The sequence below is a fragment of the Venturia canescens genome, chromosome 10, assembly GCF_019457755.1.
Source record: "Venturia canescens isolate UGA chromosome 10, ASM1945775v1, whole genome shotgun sequence".
NCBI classification, from domain to species: domain Eukaryota; kingdom Metazoa; phylum Arthropoda; class Insecta; order Hymenoptera; family Ichneumonidae; genus Venturia; species Venturia canescens.
This window is the reverse complement of record NC_057430.1, coordinates 2,609,174-2,627,770: the sequence shown is the minus strand read 5'-3', so window position 1 is coordinate 2,627,770 and position 18,597 is coordinate 2,609,174. Positions and strand designations below refer to the sequence as shown.

Genomic DNA, 18,597 nt, shown 5'->3' with positions numbered 1-18,597 from the left:
ATCTTTCAACAGCAGCAGACGATGGCAAAGGCGTATTGAATTTGAGGAACTGTTTTTTTACGGATGGATACATATTCAAGAGCGCTAAATCGGTTCTCTTCTCCGATGAAAATTGAGAAAATACCGTTTCTTCGCCATCGGCCCCGAAAGCATGAACGGTCTCATTGTCCGGATCGAGCCCACATGAAAAGTCAAAAAAATCATTATCATCCGTACTCATTGAAACGTCTTCATTATTTTCCTGATTGGTATTCAAAAACGCTTCTCGTAATGTAGAGTTAACGTTACCTTGAGCAGTAGTGTCCAAACACTTCATCCACTTCAGTTTGAAAAGTGGATGTGTAGCAGCAGCCACTGTGCTACATATCCGCATAATCAATATATATATATATAATAAGTGCCGCATAATCAAATATTCGGGACTTTTCCCTTACCAATCACCAATTCCTTCTTCAGTACTTGAGACTTTTGTTTCATCAAGTACCGAATAATCGAATATTTGGGACTTTTCCTCATCCAATTACCAATTCCCTCAGTATTTGAGACTTTCGATTCATCAAGTACCGAATAATCGAATATTTGGGACTTTTCCTCATCCAATTACCAATTCCCTCAGTACTTGAGACTTTCGTTTCATCAAGTATCGAATAATCGAATATTTGGGACTTTTCCTCGTCCAATTACCAATTTCCTCAGTACTTGAGACTTTTGTTCGATTGGGTCTCGAATAATGGAGTACTTGACAATTTCAGTTTGCCAATTACCGGTTATCAGAGTATTTGATAATATTCATGAATAACAGTACCAAAATTACCAGTATTGCCAACCTCTGGAATTTTTTTTACACTTTTCGTGATATGATCAGGAAACAAGGGACCATCAATGTACTTGTCCCAACCTTTTTTTCCCTAGGGGAACTTTTGAGATTTTATATCACGTCTTTTTTCTCAAAAGTTCAGCAATCTTGTTTTTCGGGTTTAATTAAGCTGAGCTAACTACAATCACGGTAAGTTCAAGGAATAAAAATGAAAACTCTATACTCTGCAATAGGGTGTGTCGAAAAAAATCGATATTTTTTTTTTCGGGCTCCACAAGTATTTTTCTTCTTGATATGCCAAAAGATGACGCTAGCCAAAAGGACAGCTCAAAATAAAATTGTTCCGGCCGGCCCACCGCATACTTCAATTTTCCATAAGAATAACACGTGAAAAAAAAACTTCGGTGAACATTGTTCCATATCATCTGTAAAAAAAATTGCACAGATATTCTACTGACGTATTTTTGTAGAAAATTGAATTCCCTACAAAAAAAAAGTCGTTAGAATCATTGGCCTAGAACCAATCGTTCAACGATTACAGCAGTTTGAAGTTTCTAACGTCACCTAGCCAGATTTCGCATGTATCATTCCCTATTTTCGAGGTCGCTCCTTTTAATGGTACTGTTTAAATTGGACTGAAAACTATTTTTAAGTATAGTTTTTCAAAAATAGCTTCTAGGATCGTTATCTAGGCAAAAATATCGGGTACATACTGTTCTCATTTTTTTGAACGAACGACATAAATTGTTTGTCTTTCCACTATTTGTTTGAATAAATTATGAAATTCAATTAACCAAACCAAATGCACAGATATAAATATACATAGGAAAAGAGAGAGAGAGAGAGAGAGAGAGAGAGAGAGAGAGAGAGAGAGAGAGAGATTGATTGATTGATTGATAAATTTATTAAGCCTTGGACAAATCCTTGAGGCTAAGAGTAACAAAAGTATAAAGTTTACAAGTAATAATATTTAACGAAATAAATCCATAAGTATCAAGTTAACAAGTAGTAATCATTAACGCAATAAAACCATAAGATGGGTTTTGATGAAGCAAACAGTATAAGAATAGATGAAGAGAAAGAATGATGAATAATACAAGAATATTGGAACTGTGGTTCACTAATATAAGTCACATATTTGCTTGTTGAACATCAATAACTTCGAACAAATATGAAAACAGGCGAGTCTTTAAAACATTGAGTGATGGTGAGGTGCGAATTACATTCGGTAGAGAGTGCCAGAAGTAAATAGCCGTTAAAACAAATGAATTTTTGAAAGAGCTAGTACGATGTGCTGGAATATGGAAAGTATACGCTTCTCTTCGACTGCTAGACCTTAGAGATTCACTTACTCGCGGAAAGAGTTCAGTCAAGTAACTAGGTGCACGATTGTTTAGAATACGGTAAACCATGGTACCAATAAAGTAGAGACGACGAGACTTTACAGATAGCCAACGTAATTGTCTTCGATAAGGAGTTATATGTTCATCTCGTTTTAAGTTGAAAATATATCGAATACCTGAGTTAAGCAAAACCTCCAGCTTAGTATTTAGATCCACCGTGAGGTCATTATAGACCATACAGCAGTAGTCGAGCACTGGAAAAACCAGAGTAACTACCACCGAGGTTTTAACTTCTGTCGAGAGAACATTTCTATGATATCGAAGACGATACAACACTCCATTTACCCTGCTCGAGATATTATTTATGTGTTTAGCCCACGACAAGTTTGACGACAAGATGACTCCAAGATTTCGGACGTCATGTGCGTAAGGAAGAGTGACGCCGTCGATATTTATGACAGGAAGGGAATTGTAATTTAGATTATTGACATATCGGCTGCTACCAAGTATGATAGCTTTGGATTTACTCAAATTTAGCTTTAAACCATTTCTAGAAGCGTAGTTAGAAATTGCTTGTACATCTTTTGCCATCTTATTCAATTCATCAACAATGTCGGCAGGATGACAACTACAATAAATTTGCGTATCATCTGCAAAGATGAGATGTTTGCTATGAGAAAGAACACTACCAACATCGTTGATGAAAAGAGAGAACAAAAGTGGGCCGAGAACTGAACCTTGAGGTACACCCGAAGTAGTAAAAGCCCAGTTAGAACAGATTCCAGAACTATCAATGCAGGCCTGCGATCTACCCGTAAGATAAGAGTGAAAGAATTTCAAAACATGATCGGAGAATCCAAAGCCACGTAGCTTGATAAGTAAGTTAGAATGTGGTACTGTATCAAAAGCTTTACTAAAGTCAAATAAAATTAAGATGGTCACCATCCTTTTATCGACAGCTTCTTTTATATCGTGACAAAGGCGAAGCAGGGCAGTTTGAGTGCTGAATCGTTCCCGATATGCTGACTGATAAGGGTCCAGCAACTTGTATCTCTCAAGAAAAACAGTAATTTGATTATACAGACATCTTTCAAAAAGTTTAGCCGATTCGCTGAGGTTAGCAATCGGTCTAGTGTCAGAGGGTGTAGCTGGAGGGTTAGCTTTAATCAGTGGTCGAATATATGCTTTTTTCCATAGAGATGGAAAATAAGCAAGCCGAAGACAATTATTAAACACAGATACAAGTGCAGGTAAAATAGACGTTAAACCCTTACGCAGAGCAAATGGCGAGAGACCATCAGGTCCAGCAGACAAAGAAGTAGAGGATTTAGCCATGAATATATTCAGTAAAGAGTCAGTAGTAATATCAGAAAATTCAAAAATCGGCTTATTTACATCTAATGGAGTAAGTGTGCTTAATAGTAAATCAAAAGAGCATAGCGGAGTGGCACAAGAAACCTGAACATAAAACGCATTAAGTTCTTCACGCGAGAAAAATGTAAATGGAGAAGAAGAATTCGTACGAATCAAACCAATATTAGAGAGCACACGCCAGAGGGTCGCAGGGTCTCTAGTAGAGGTCACTCTATCGAGGTAATACTTATTTCTAGCATTTCTCAACCTAAGAGATACATCATTTCTTAATTGTTTGTAAATAGCCATGTTCAGAATATTTCCAGTTCTTTTAGCTTGCTTATACATTACATTCTTCTGCTTTATAAGAGCTTTCAATTCATCAGTTAGCCACGGTGCTAGTGGCTTATTTATTTTGAATGTACTGAGAGGCGCATGAATATCGAGGGAAGTAAGTATTAATTTACAAAGAGAGTCCAACAAAAGGTCAAGATTATAGGTAGATTGACATAGATCAAATGATAAAAGATTATTTTCCATTATCAAAGAGGAAAGTGTTTTGGTAAAATCAGATTCACTAAAATTCTTTAAAGTTCGCCTCATAACTGAACGATGAATATCACGATTCACTGGAAAAGTATAACATAAAGTGAGGAGATCGTGGCCAGCGATAAAAGGCACCTCAGATTTATTAAACGAAGTTATTTTGTTGGGATTGTCAATGATAAATACATCGAGCCATGAGTCGGAACTTTTTGTATGATGTGTAGTATCAGATTCAATAATATGGAGAGCTTGTGAGAAGACCAGGTCTCTCAAGTAATTTCCTTCATAATTACAGCATGATAGATCACAATTCAGGTCTCCTGAAATAATAATATTTTCGTAAAATTGATAAAACCGTAAAAAGTCGTTAATAAAAGTGTGAAAGAGTAAACCTTTAGGCCTTCTATACATCGATACAAGTAAAAGTGTAGAGTTAGCAGTGGTACGAATCTCAAGAATAATGTATTCAGGCGCGTTAGAAAATTGGCTAGGAGAACAAGCAAGAATCTTAACTCTTAGAGAATCATGGACATAACATGCCACGCCACCTCCAAATTTACCCTCTCTGTCATTACGAATGAGTGCATAATTATTTATCGTTACTAAATCATCAGATATTTTAGAGTGGAGCCAAGTCTCAGAGACTGAAATAATGTGCGCAAAGTTAAGAGAAAAATAAGCTCGTATTTGATCAATATGGCCAAGTATAGAATTAGCATTAAATGAGGCTACAATTAATGAATTATCACAGGGTACAATCTTCTTATTTTGAGTCGATGATGACTTGGCGGCCAATGTTGAACAGGAGGTTGAATTTTGCAGTAGTCAGGTGATCTTGGAGAAGTCGGTTTCGGAATTGATAGAAAGTATTTCAGAACCATCAGTCTTCCGAACCAGAACTCCATGCGATGTAGCCCAGGCATATTTCCACCCCCTCTCCTTTGTGATGGAGCGAACTCGCCCAAGAAATTTATGAATTTGAGGAGGGAGAAACTCTTTTATGATGATATTTCCACTCGTGTTGATAGAGAATACTTCATTAATAGTGAGCACTTTTTTCCTACGCTTTTTGAGTAGGACTTCATCGCGCACCGATGATGTTTTCAAGCGAACAAGAAAAGATCGAGCACGAGCCTGAGAAGTGGCTGCTAGTTGATCACCTATAGCACTATGTTGCTTTTTATCAAGATCACGAACGTCAATGATATCCGACTTGAATTCCGCTACACCAAGGGAAGTGAAAATCTTGTCCACTAATGTTCTCGGTGAATCAGTTAGAGATGTTGGAATATTACGGATCAAGATTCCAGGAGAGGAGACCTGCATATTCAGATTGGCAACGTTAGTCAATATGCCTTCCATTTGAGTTCGTAATTCAACGTTCTCAGCTGCAATAATGGTAGTCTGATCACTAAGAGTAGAGACTTCAGTCCGAACCACCGAAATTGTCTCTCCCATGTTAGCTTGAGTCGTGGCGAGATTAGTGACTTCCGACCGGAGGTGTGAAATGTCTTGAACAACTCCGTTTATAGTCTCAGAAAGAGACTCGAATCTAGATGTTATCTGATTCTGTATAGAGGCCAAGTTTTCATTTATTGTAGCAGTATTGGCTTGCATCTGACGTATAACTTCTTCTAAAGTGATGGGCACTGATGGTTCAGAAGTTTGCACGTTGTGTGGTATCGGAGGATTATGTAAAAGACAAGGGCCACAGCAAAAGGTTTTAAATTGCTCATTATCTTGAAGATCAAGTTCGAATTTAGTCGATGCACATTCAATATGATAAGTGTCCTTACACGGACCCGAACAAATGACAAAGTTCTCCTTAGCCATACGCTTGCACAGAACACAGCGTTTCGTCATGATTAACTCACAAAAGCGCACAGACAAAAGTTTCACAAATTTGAAATTTGAAATAGTTCGCGCTAATGAGGAGTTGTTGATCGATAAAACAGAGATGGCTAAGATAAAAAGAGTAGGTAGACGTTGATCGATAAGGTAGAGACTGGAGATAATCAGATCATACACGCCCGCTAACTTCAGAGAGTGTTCATAGAAGCTGCAACCAGTGCCCTCCTAGATTAAGCGATTAAGATCGATAGTTGATAACACTGGTATATACGTGTGCGTTATAATCACTGACAGAATAGGGTTATGTAAGCAGCTAGTACGTGATATTCGATGCCGAAAAAGTCACAGAAATTAAGAAAAAAATAAATGAGAAAATTCTCATAATAGCAAAATAACGCCACTATAGCAAGCATACACAGTATTTTGAGTGCTCAAATACACACAGAAGAAAAATTAAGGTGAAGAATCAATTGCACTAATACAAACACACAAAAACACTTTTGAACAAGAGTGAACTGTGTAGCTACAACTGTCAGATCCTCACGGAGTCACACGTTGAGTTGAAAAATTTCGATAATTGAGAAATTTCGATGTTATACGGATAAGTAAAATCCAACACAATGATCGTGAGCACAACTATCACAACTAATACACTATGAAAATATATACTGATTATTATTTCACAGGTAAAACATAAACTTTATACGGAACAGAAATTAACGTCACTTTCCCGCTCAGAGAGAGAGAGAGAGAGAGAGAGAGAGCTAACAGTTCAATTTATTCCCGTGCTTACTATTGAATTGATTAACTTATTATAATTACATGTTGGCGTAATACCGAACCGTTTGAGCGCTGTAAGCGCACACGTTGGCGTAATGCCGAACTGCGTCAGTCTTAATTTTTTTTAAATATAAAAAAACATAGGCTTTAGCCCAATTTAAACAGCACCGTTAAAGGGAGCGACCTCAAAAATAGGAAAAATGATACATGCGAAATCTGGTTAGGTGACGTCAGAAACTTCAAACTGCTGTAGCCATTGAACGGTTGGTTCTAGGCCAATGACTATACGGACTTTTTTTTTGTAGGGAATTCAATTCTCTACAAAAATACGTAAGTAGAATATCTGTGCATTTTTTTTTAAAGATGATATGGAACAATGTTCACCGAAGTTTTTTTTTCACGTGTTATTCTTAAGGAGAATTGAAGTATGCGGTGGGCCGGCCGAAATAATTTTATTTCGGGTTGTCCTTTCACCATCGAGTAACAAATGACTTTTACCTTTGATGCGATTTTTTGGTAACTTTATGATTCACTAGAACTTTTTCAAGTTCCGGATGCTTACCGTAGGAATGAATTTCTCACGTTCTATTTGAATTTTTTTTTCCTTTACAATATAATTACGGATTTGTATTTCTTCTAAATTTAATGTTTTTTTCACGTCTTGTGAAAGCTTTTCTTAATTGTGTTGTTGAAATTATTTAGAGTTGGTTTCGTCATTTTTTTTAATACATATCATTACGTTTTTGATTTTTTTCATTCGTCATCCGATGTACTCGTCACTTTTGCATTTATTTGATAACGTTTTGTTCATTTGAACACCAAACGTTTTTCATACATTACCAAGATTTAGCAGATTCCATTTTTTTTATTCATTACGTTTGAAATGGTTTTTTTATGACCTTTAGTAATGAATTGCTCATTTGAAGCAAGTTTTGAGAGAATAGATCTAATAACTTCTTATAAATCATCGTACATTTGTGTTTTGAAGTACATGAGTGTCACATGGGGTTTCACTGAAGACTACTGTCCAGGTGACATAAAACATAAATGTACTTGTCTCCAATTTTTCAACAGCATTCGTGCTGTGACTTATGATTTGATTTGACTACTTTTTGTGCACTATGAACTTGACAAATTTTTACAGGATATGGGAAAAATCTTCATGTTAGGTAATGATTATCTCCCATCAGGGTGTACTTGCGAAACGACATTTATTGAAAAAATTTATAATTAAAATTATTTTCTGCCTCGTCGAAAGAGATATCGAAAAAAAGGGACCAAAAAAATTTTAATCAAATTACAGCTAATATATTTAAAAATTCAAAAAATTGTAACGAATTATCAATTTCAATGTTGAGATTAAGTCGTTAAATAACGACAGGATTTCAACGACTAAGGCGCTCGAATCTTTTTTTCAGATAACGCAATATTGATTGATTGGAATAATGAAATACAACATAGAGGGTCACCTCGTGTGGTAGCCGGCTTTGGTGGGGTTTTTTCGCGATTTTTTTGCGGCAAGGAAAAAAAATAGACTTTTGAAATTTGAATCGTTTATTCAATGGTATATCAACTCTATGGTAGAAATTGTAACTCTGATATCTCTAGTAGATTCGGCGTAATGCTATTCCACAGGAACCCATATGTTTCTTCATAGTCTCCACGATTCCGGGGGATCGGTTTATCTGAGATCAAAAAAGCAGGAGTGTTTTGATTTGTAAAGCTGTGGTTATCACCTGAATCAAAATCATACAGAAATATGAAAAATTGAAGGATTTGTCCGTTTTGAAACACCTGATTTAAATTTTCCAAAATATTGCATAGCTCAATAATTCTTTAATTTTTAATATTGCTGTATGATTCTGTATGTTCAGGCGATAGCAACTGCTTTACAAATCAAAACGCTCCTTGGTTTTTTGATCGCAGATAAACGGAACCTCCGGAATCGTGGAGACCATGCAGATGGTTTCCTTTGAAGTAGTTTTACACCGAATAAACCCGAAATATCAGAGTTAAAAAATTCTACCATAGAGTTGAATACCATTGAATGAAACCTTCAAATTTCTAAAGTCTATATTTTTTATCCTTGCCGCAAAAAAATCGGGGAAAAACCCCAAAAAATGCGGCTCCCACCGGGGGTGATCCGCTTAAGCCAAATCAGTTTTTTTAAAAATAAAAATCGTTTTATTGAGTATGAAAGTTGATTTAGGTTTATTCACACACACTAGGGTGGTCGTTATTTGGGATCAAAAAAATTTTACCGTTTCCGCCCTCTAAATCGGTTCGAAATACATTAAAAAATAATGCTTTAATTTTTTAATATTTTTAAAACAATGCTTAACCCTCGACCACGGGGGTTGAAGTTTTTCGTTTATAATACATGGAATTATTCCGCGTGTGTGGTCACGATTTTACTGTGGATCTCAATACGTTTGGAAAATCTTGAAATTTTCAGAAATTACTTCACAAGCATGTTGCTACACGGAAAAAATGTCCAATACTCCTACCCTCAAAATGTTGTATAGCATCACCATACTAACCCATTAATGTGCAAAATAACAATTTTGGACACTCAATTTCGAGTACACATCAGTTTTAACTGAGGAACAAAAAAATTTTCAAAATCTGGCATAGCAAGTTTCTGAGGGTGCTCTTTCAGAATATGGCATTTATTTTGTAGAATTAAATCAAAATCTTCTATATTTTTTCGTTTGTAATTGAAAACTCAAGAATTTTTGACGTTTTATTTCCTTTAAATCGATTTCTGTTATTGATGCTGTACTCAAATAATCATACTATCGCCAGCAAAAGTGTTCTCAATAACTGACATTTCCAGAACATTGGTGATGAACACTTTTTTCTCATTCGATTTTCGCAAAATGGCGGTTTTCGCAAAACAGCATGATGAAAATCTGCATGATTTTTTTTCTCGAAAGTCTCAACATAACAAAGAAATGTTTCAGAACAAAAAGTATAGAGAATCATCTAAAGGATACTTTAGCCTTAAGAAATATTTTGATGTATAACAAGAGAATAGAGCCATTTTACATATCTAAAAAGGTTTATTAGAATAAAAATTTAATTTCCCGAATTTCATTCGTTCTATCTGAAAGTAAACACTGACAGTTCAAAAACACATTCTTGCGTCACGCACTCCAATGCCTTCTCACTCCGGAAAGCGGTTTGATAATAGTTCTCAAATTTATCAGAGCGGGATAAGAGAGCGTCAAGGCCACACGCGTGTTATACGTCGCCTTTGACGTGAGATATGATTGTTGAATCATTGGATTAGATTTATGGAAAATATTACAAGCCCGGTCGATACAACATCCAACAAAAAAAAATAGCCCGACATATCCATTCAGTTCACACAGTTGTGTTACACCACCGTGTCCGCATGGGTTTTCTATAATTTTACATTGATTATGTCCCCTTCATGCGGACTTTCAGATCAAAATACTTGAAAACCATAAACTTGACCTAGGAAAAAAAAGTTTGGGACAAGTACATTGATGGTCCCTCGTTTGCGGATAATTCCATCCATAAAAAAACTATGAAAGCAATAAAAAAAAAATTATTTTATAAAAAAAATACAGAACAATTCGAAAAAAATTTCACAAATCTTGAAAAAACATTTAAAAAAAACTAATCTGTATCTATTTTTTAAAGTGTCAAAAGAATCGAATAACAAGTAAAAAATAAAAAACCGAAAAATCGCACTTAAAATCATTTTGGAAACCGATGCCTCATTCTTCTTATTTGATTCGAACAGCTAAATCAATTTAAAAAATTCCATCTAATTTACGTGCAGCATTAAAATTCATTATATCAATTCGAGGCCAAGTATTTTCTAATGAATTGAAAAAAGTTAGCACTTGAATTACGCGCAGCACTAAAATTTATGACATCAATCGGTGGACAAGTATTTTATTAATCACTCCTAATTTTGACATTATTAAATTGCTCTAAGAAGCTTTTAAATCGAAAAAAATGACATAAAAGTTAGTCATTTTTTACTCTATGGTGGCAGAGACTTATAAGAAAATCGATTCTTCTCAGACTTTCAGGGTCCTCTGGTATTATTCACAAAATTCGACATCGATTGGATCGATACAAATTATGTTTAAATATGTCTTAAAAGTACTTGTCAGGCCCATCACTTTCCGTTTAAATTGTTTATCCAAATAAAAATGAGGGCTTGTCTAGAACTGATGGATCACAAGTATTCATGCAGAGAGAATTGAGAGAATTATCTTCAATTAATTTTTACTTAATTGCACTAATTTAATAAAAAACGGAAACAAATTGTTCCGCAATATACAAGGAATATGCATCGATGAATGAAAAAAATTGTACATAATATATAAGTTCAAGCTTCCAAAATAACTCACCAGTTTGTATTCATGCAATGAAGGCAATTTCCCACTTATTCTCCAGCGAATGAATTCCATTCGGAATAAGAACTAACCTATCCTATTATTAAGAACATTTAATTAATAATGAATCGCATTTCAGTAAATTTTTAACCAGACTCTGCCATACAATTTCGTTTTTTTATGATTGACTTTTTATTGAATGAATAGTGATGGGCCGGACAAGTACTTTTAACACATATTTAAACATAATTTGTATCGATCCAATCGACGTCGAATTTTGTGAATAATACCAGAGGACCCTGAAAGTCTGAGAAGAATCGATTTTCTTATAAGTCTCTGCCACCATAGAGTAACGAATGACTAACTGTCATGTCATTTTTTTCGATTTAAAAGCTTCTTAGAACAAATTAATAATGTCAAAATTTGGAGTTACTAATAAAATACTTGTCCACCGATTGATATCATAAATTTTAATGCTGCACGTAAATTAGATGGAATTTTTTTCAATTGATTTAGCTGTTCGGATCAAATAAGAAGAATGAGGCATCGGTTTCCAAAATGATTTTAAGTGCGATTTTTTGGTTTTTTATTTTTTACTTGTTATTTGATTCTTTTGACACTTTAAAAAATAGATACAGATTAGTTTTTTTTAAAAACTGTTTTTTTTAAAAACTGTTTTTTCAAGATTTATGAAATTTTTTTCTAATTGTTCTGTAATTTTTTTATTAAATTATTTTTTTTTATTTTTTTCAAAGTTTTTTTTATGGATACAATTATCAGCAAACGAGGGACCATCAATGTACTTGTCCCAACCTTTTTTTTCCTAGGGGAAGTTTATGGTTTGATATCACGTCTTTTTTCTCAAATGTTCCTTATTTGTGTTCAGATGACTATAGGATTTTAGATTAAATTTCTATGAATTATTTATGATTTTCGGCTTTTAACGTTGGTTTTCACGAAAAAAGACCTATTTTTCGTCAAAATTGTACTGGGAATATTTCGTCACAGGTCTATCCTTGGACTTTGGTGATTTTTCTCCTTGTACTCTAATATGTTTTGTCCATTAGGAACCCGAGAACATAGAGCAATGCGTGTAGCGGGCCCAGATATGATTTTTGGCTTGTAACATTTGATTCGTCGAATAAAGACCGATTTTTCGTAAATTTGATGTGAAAAATTATCGCCATGGATCTATCCTTAGACTTTGGCGATTTTTCCCAAATCTTCATACCAAGAAAGAAGAGAAGTAGAGACTTCTTCAATAGAATAGATTTTTTTTATCTCTTTTCTCCAAAATTCAAGTGAAAGATAGATGAAATTCAATGCACAACAAATCCAATAGGATTGACCATTTTTAAATGTCGCTTTTGTGGTGAATTTTCCAGATTATATGTTACAGTTGGAGTAAATAATTTGAATGATTGGCACACATGCTGCGACACAGAAATATGAAAGTTTAGAGGTATTCGCTTCATAGCAGTAATACAAACTTCGATACTATTTGAAAAGCAACACTTTAAATCTTGCTGAACCTAGATCCATTACATATTACCATAATCAAAGATAGGGGGTGATACTTAGCACACATATTTATGCACAGAAATTTCAGAGTTCGCAGGGATCTGCTGCAATTCACGGAATGAGTTTTGAAGACAGCAATTTCAAATCTATCCATAAATGACCAACTGAAAACTTTTGTAATGAATTTTTCATTTTATATATATGTTACAGTTAGAGTCAAAAAGTAAAATGAATGGCACAGTATATAAATTGTATAGTTTGTAGATCGTTGCTGTATTTCAATGATCCGAATCTACAGCATTATAATGAAAAGTTGTCAAAATTCATGATGTCACATTAAAATGACATAGCACACATTGCATTCAGAAATTCTGTATATTTCCATGGATATTGGCAGGCATTATATTTGATCGTTTCCAAAACTGAGCAACTGTAGACTTATCATAATGAATCTTTTCACTAATAATTCCACATTTGCAGTTTGCAAAGTGGGAATACTCAACACACATGTCATTTCATAAGTTCTATTGTCAAAATTTGTGTTTACCCACTGCATTCCGAAGATACGACTTTTCATATCATCAGAAAAAAAAGCATCCAAAGGCTTTCTGGAACAAATTTCCAAATTTGTCACTCGACAGACCAAGTAGAAAAAGAATAACTATACTTTATACCAAGACCAGAAATTTAAAAAAAAATCTGATTTACCAAATGTGCAATTAAAGATCATGGCTAGAAATCTCTCGAATCATGTTACCTCAATCAACATGAAGAAGTAGTAGAAAATCAGAGGACACATCTCAGGCAACGAATTAGTAATATGTATCGATCCACTGCAAACCGATGGGGTGAAAACAAGGATCGAAGAGGGCAGAGCTAAACTTAATGTCAAGCAAAATATAGGAATGTTTAAAAATAATGATGACACAAGAAATAAATTAGAAAACATTTATTCAATTAAAGTTTCTAGCATCATTCTAACAGTTCCGTGTGTTTTTCTTCTATTAATTCATATATATAACCTATTTACACATGATATATAACCACGCAACTGACGATATATTTACATTGGACAATATTTCTTGCACTTTGGTTTAATTGAAGGATTATTTCAGTTAACACTTTTTTCCAATCGAACGAAATAATGAAATCATGAAGAGTTTCGTTGATATATGCATCGCGCATTTTTTTATACTTTTTCACACACAGAACACAGACTACATTTACGCGGCCGCTTTGATACCGGTTTAGTATATCAAAAATTTTAACAAAATAAATAGTAATATGCACTTCGTTAGATGACGAAAACCGTTTTTTGTTATCCCGCACGCACTTCGTAATGTCGAAACTCTGTTATATGATCAAAAACTGACACATAGTTTGTACATATACATACGGTCGAATTTATGACTGCTGTTCGTGCTACGTTTTTTTAAGAGTGTGGATCAGTCGACTAACCTCACTTGGAATTTTCGAAATTGAAATTCTCTGACACGGTTTGACCGATTAAAAAAAGGCTCTGTCAGCCTACGCAGAACGATGGCAAAAATCGACTGACAGAGCCTTTTTTTAATCGGTCAAACTGTGTCAAAGAATTTTGATTTCGAAATTTGCAGCTATCTCTCTCGCACTCACGGTTGCGATATACCGACTGATCCATCCTCTTAATGTCTGCTGTGCTGCCGTGTGCTACGTTCTGAAGTTGACGTCAGATTTCCAGTCATCAACAACCAATTTCAACAACTGGAGAGCATCAAAGTGCCTTTGATAGTGTTTTATAAATGCAGACGTATAAATTCTTGAATGTGTTGGTAACTTTTGCATAATCTTGAGCCCGTGCAAAGTTTTTTCTCAGCAATTACACCACCGATCATGCTGATTTTGGGCGTAATCGAAAGAGAATTTATCAATTGGCTTAAACGTCAATTTTCAAGTTGCTAAATGGCTCCTGAGCATCGTAATTCAATAAAATCACATGCCAATTTTACCCCCACCACGGCGAATCGGTTTATTCAGAGAAAGTATAGTCTCGGCGAGAGCCTCGGGTCAGCAGACGACAGGGCTGTCAATGTACTTGTCCCGAGACTCTACCGAGTTTCTTGATAAGATCTTAGCTAATTGTAAAGCCAGGAAGTCATTCGACTACCCGATAATAGACTCTTAGCTGATCGGACGATGATATTTGCGGAAAGCTCGAAATTAGCAAGTTTAATGCATGCGCAATGGTTGAGGTAAAACTACATTTCCATAATTTTCACAACGATTAGTACATATTGAATTATAATAGATAATGAGCCAAAACGTTTCCCTAAAATATAGTAAAAAATATATATTCAATCTGGTTTTATTTTGCGAAACAGTGATTCTGACATTTTGACAACGCATTGAAAAATATTATCTCTGAAAAACATTTCAGTTGACACGATTGTGTTTTTGACTGCATGACGAATGCAGTCAAAATGCCTTGTCGATAATCCGATGGTGCAACAAAAAATGTTAGTATTTTCAGATTTCCAATAAATTTAGCTACAGCTGTGTTTTCGTGTAGCTTAATCTTTCAATAACTCTTCTTTTTATGTTATAGACAATATGTGTGCTATGAAAATCCGTATTCCTAGGCTGCCTCTATTGCAACATGAATGCTGTAAAAAAAAAATTGAAAGAATAAGCAGATTGACTTCTCTCTGATATCCAGTAGGAAAACTTGTGTTTCCGAAACCAAACTTATGAATAGTTAGCTTATCTTCTTGAAAAAAAAAATCTTGTGAATATGGTTATTTAAGTTATTGAGATTTTCGCAACATTGAAAAAGATTTACTTAGAACATTTTTAGTTACGTTGTACTCCAATAGTTTTTTCCAAGAAAACCAGTTAATCTATTACTGTCGATTTCTTGCTAATTAATAATGCGAAAATGGTATCCTAGCTGTAAAGAGCCACAAAATTCTTCCATATTTATTTTCATAACTGGGTAGACGCAATTTTTTTCTAGTGCATGCATGTGCTATATTTAAGAGTTACAAATACGATCTTCAAGTATTTTATTTCGATGCCTTCAAGACTTATGGATTGATATCCGATTGTAATGAAATCCAAGATCACCAATAGATGATGGTCTAAAAATAGTATCGGTGATTTTTACTCTAATTAGCCCCAATTTTTGTTCTAAATTGTAAAAAAAATGGTGTCTCTCCTTGCATATTACAATACAAATGGTCAAATTTGGAAAAAAAATCATTTATAATCGAAAGATCAAAATTTGTCTGTACGAGGTACTCCGTGTACTCGTGTATAATGTTTTTATAATTTTTATCAAATATGGCATCTAAGATCAGTATTGAGCAATACGTTCAAAGTTGGGATCATCATTGCGATAACTTGTTTCTCATTAAAAGTTTAATCCTCTAGATGCTATAACCGTCAAGTTTCATTCAACTAATAACCATATCTTTAACCCAAAATCGTTATGGAAATGAAAATTGACTTCTTTCAAGTTAGACGAATGCTTCATAGAATTTTTAGCATACGAAATCAAGTTTGATGGCTCTCAGATCGAATTTTCAAGAAGTACAGTTGAAGAGAATGCAGAAGGGATCTCAAGAAAACTTATCCATTATTTCGAATAGATCTCAATCTTCCTAGGACTGGAATATACAATTCCAGTAATAGTTATTTGTCAGACTTTTAGTCGTATCTTCGTAAGCCCTTCGATCTGTGATATATTTATCCTTGAGCTCGTATGTTGACAACTAAAATCATCTACAGTTTTTACGGTTCTTTACGATTCTACGGTTATTTACTTAATCTCCTCAAAATACGTTTTTCGATTGTTACATTAACCAAGTTTCTCTTAGGAGATGCGATTGCTTTAATCCAGTAAACGTTCTTCTTTTTTCTTCGCTTCTAGAGTGAAATAACTTACTTATTAGTACGCTTATGACAAACAAGTGTTTACTAATTTTTGCATCGGAGGTTAAAACAATATTGACACAAGATAAAGAATGTGTCATGACAAAAATTCAGGGGACCGATATTTGGTCTTCACGTACAACTTGTTTATAAATTATCATTAGTAAAATATTTCATAATTTTCAAAAAACAAGTTCGACAACGATCTTCAAAATAATATATTTGCTCATCGTTCTATCGTTAATAGTTTCAATAGCTGGATATAACAGTCGAAAATTTGATCCTTTATCACTACTATTTACATTATCAACAATTGCAATTAATGGGTTAATTGGATAATAATCTTGGTCAAGAAACTGATTAATATCGCCACTTGGATGAATATACGACAAACACGGGTGCGTAGAGTCTAGAATAACTGGGTACTTACTTTTGAAAATAGTATTTATATAGTCTTGGAAATATGGTAGCATTTACAAATGATCATCCGATGTCCTGGACTCTGTTGAAATAGTTTATGAGTCGTCTTATGATGTTATTCGTATCAATGATACATCAAAATGTTTGCGCGTGAAGAACATTTTTTGGTGCATACCTATATGCATATATGTCTTGTAAAAAATTCATAAACTTTGTAGATTAAAAATGACTTGAAGTCCAAGAAAAAAATTATCTGTTTTGTCACCAAAGGTACAAAACTAAACTTTGCAGTCACGACAGAAAACCTTGGTGATGGCGATCATGGTTTGTCACTGACAGTATTTCCAATTGTTGTTTGTGCACTTTTAAACAGAACCACAGAAATTGTATGTTCGCCGATTTTTTGCAACGCAAAAATTGTTTTCTTGGTTATCGTCGATGTTGACTCGTTTTAAAATTGTAATAGATCACAAATGGGGATTTGTAGTCTTATTCACTGATTACGTGAGATAAAATCATTCGTTTAGAAAATTCGTATGTTCAATTGGGAATGTAAAAGTCTGTTCAACAAAGTTCATGAATGCACGTGTTTGGTGTGACGAAACTCCATTTCAACAAGGATTCAAGGTCTCACCTTGTCCGATCATAGTCCAGATTTTGCAGTCGTCTCTCGAAATTTCTCGATTAATTAGAGGTGGTTATTCACAAGGAGACAACAAAAAATGTACAACGTTTAATTAATTACTCCGTATCACATTTTGTCTTGGTCCGAACTGATCCAATTCCAGTTGCAAATTGATCATTCGTGACAGGACGTACGCGCGCAGCTTCATCAATATTTTTTTTGTCAATCACAAAATGTCTTTTATGTCATATATGAAATTCTACTTAATCACTTTCGTTCTCCCCATTTTTTATTACACTTTGTTGAAAGTATGGTAAAACGCAAATCGATCTTGGCAACGAGTAGCGGTCGAACGAAACAATAAAACAACAAATTCCGGGAATAAGAACAGAATTTTTTTTTCATAAATGATTTATATTAATTTCGATGCATTACAATTTAAAATTCCAATAAGATAATACGATTGTTATCGGAAACCAACAAATAATCGCAGAGAAGGAGCGCTCTGAAATAAAGAAACTGTCTTGCGCGGTGCCGATCAGATAAACTAAGCCAGTAGCTACACTGTCGAATTACACTCTGATTCGACGACAGAGCGTATAAGCGAGACATCCTCGATGTTTGCGCATGCGTTTTTTCATATCTTATTCGATGACGTCAAAAGCAATCGTATATACATACATATTTAGTAGCGACGACCATTAACTGACTCGCATAACCATCATAATAACGTTATGAACAGACATCGACGACTCCACGTTTTCCGATTCCACAATTTTAATCATTTTATAACAGTACACTTAATCCGTACAGACTTTTTACCAATGTATTTATACATTATTGAAGATTCTAATCATAAGTTCTCGTCGATGGAAATTTGCTCAATATGGTTTTTTTTCTCTAAAATAAAAAAGCTATTGAATTGAAAAAAATATCGTCTCAGCGCAATTACGTCCTCCATCATAAATAAACAATGAATTTGTTAAAATAATATTACACGAATGATATATTTTCTCATTACATATGGCTGAAAACAATTATTAAAAAAATTCAGAA

At 34.3% G+C, this 18,597-nt stretch overlaps 1 protein-coding gene across 3 annotated transcripts in view; it reads right to left on the bottom strand.

Moving 5' to 3' along the window:
• The window catches only part of LOC122417036 (uncharacterized), a 57,389-nt gene extending 39,270 nt beyond the window's left edge, over positions 1-18,119 (bottom strand). The window contains exons 1-2 of one of the 3 annotated variants that reach the window (XM_043430267.1): positions 17,092-18,119; positions 16,927-16,998 (exon numbers count right to left, since the gene is read on the bottom strand). The gene's annotated coding sequence lies outside the window, so the exon portion shown is untranslated. The remainder of the gene's footprint in view (positions 1-16,926; positions 16,999-17,091) is intronic. The other 2 variants (XM_043430268.1, XM_043430269.1) reach the window with 2 other exon arrangements.
• Positions 18,120-18,597: the final 478 nt, after the last annotated feature.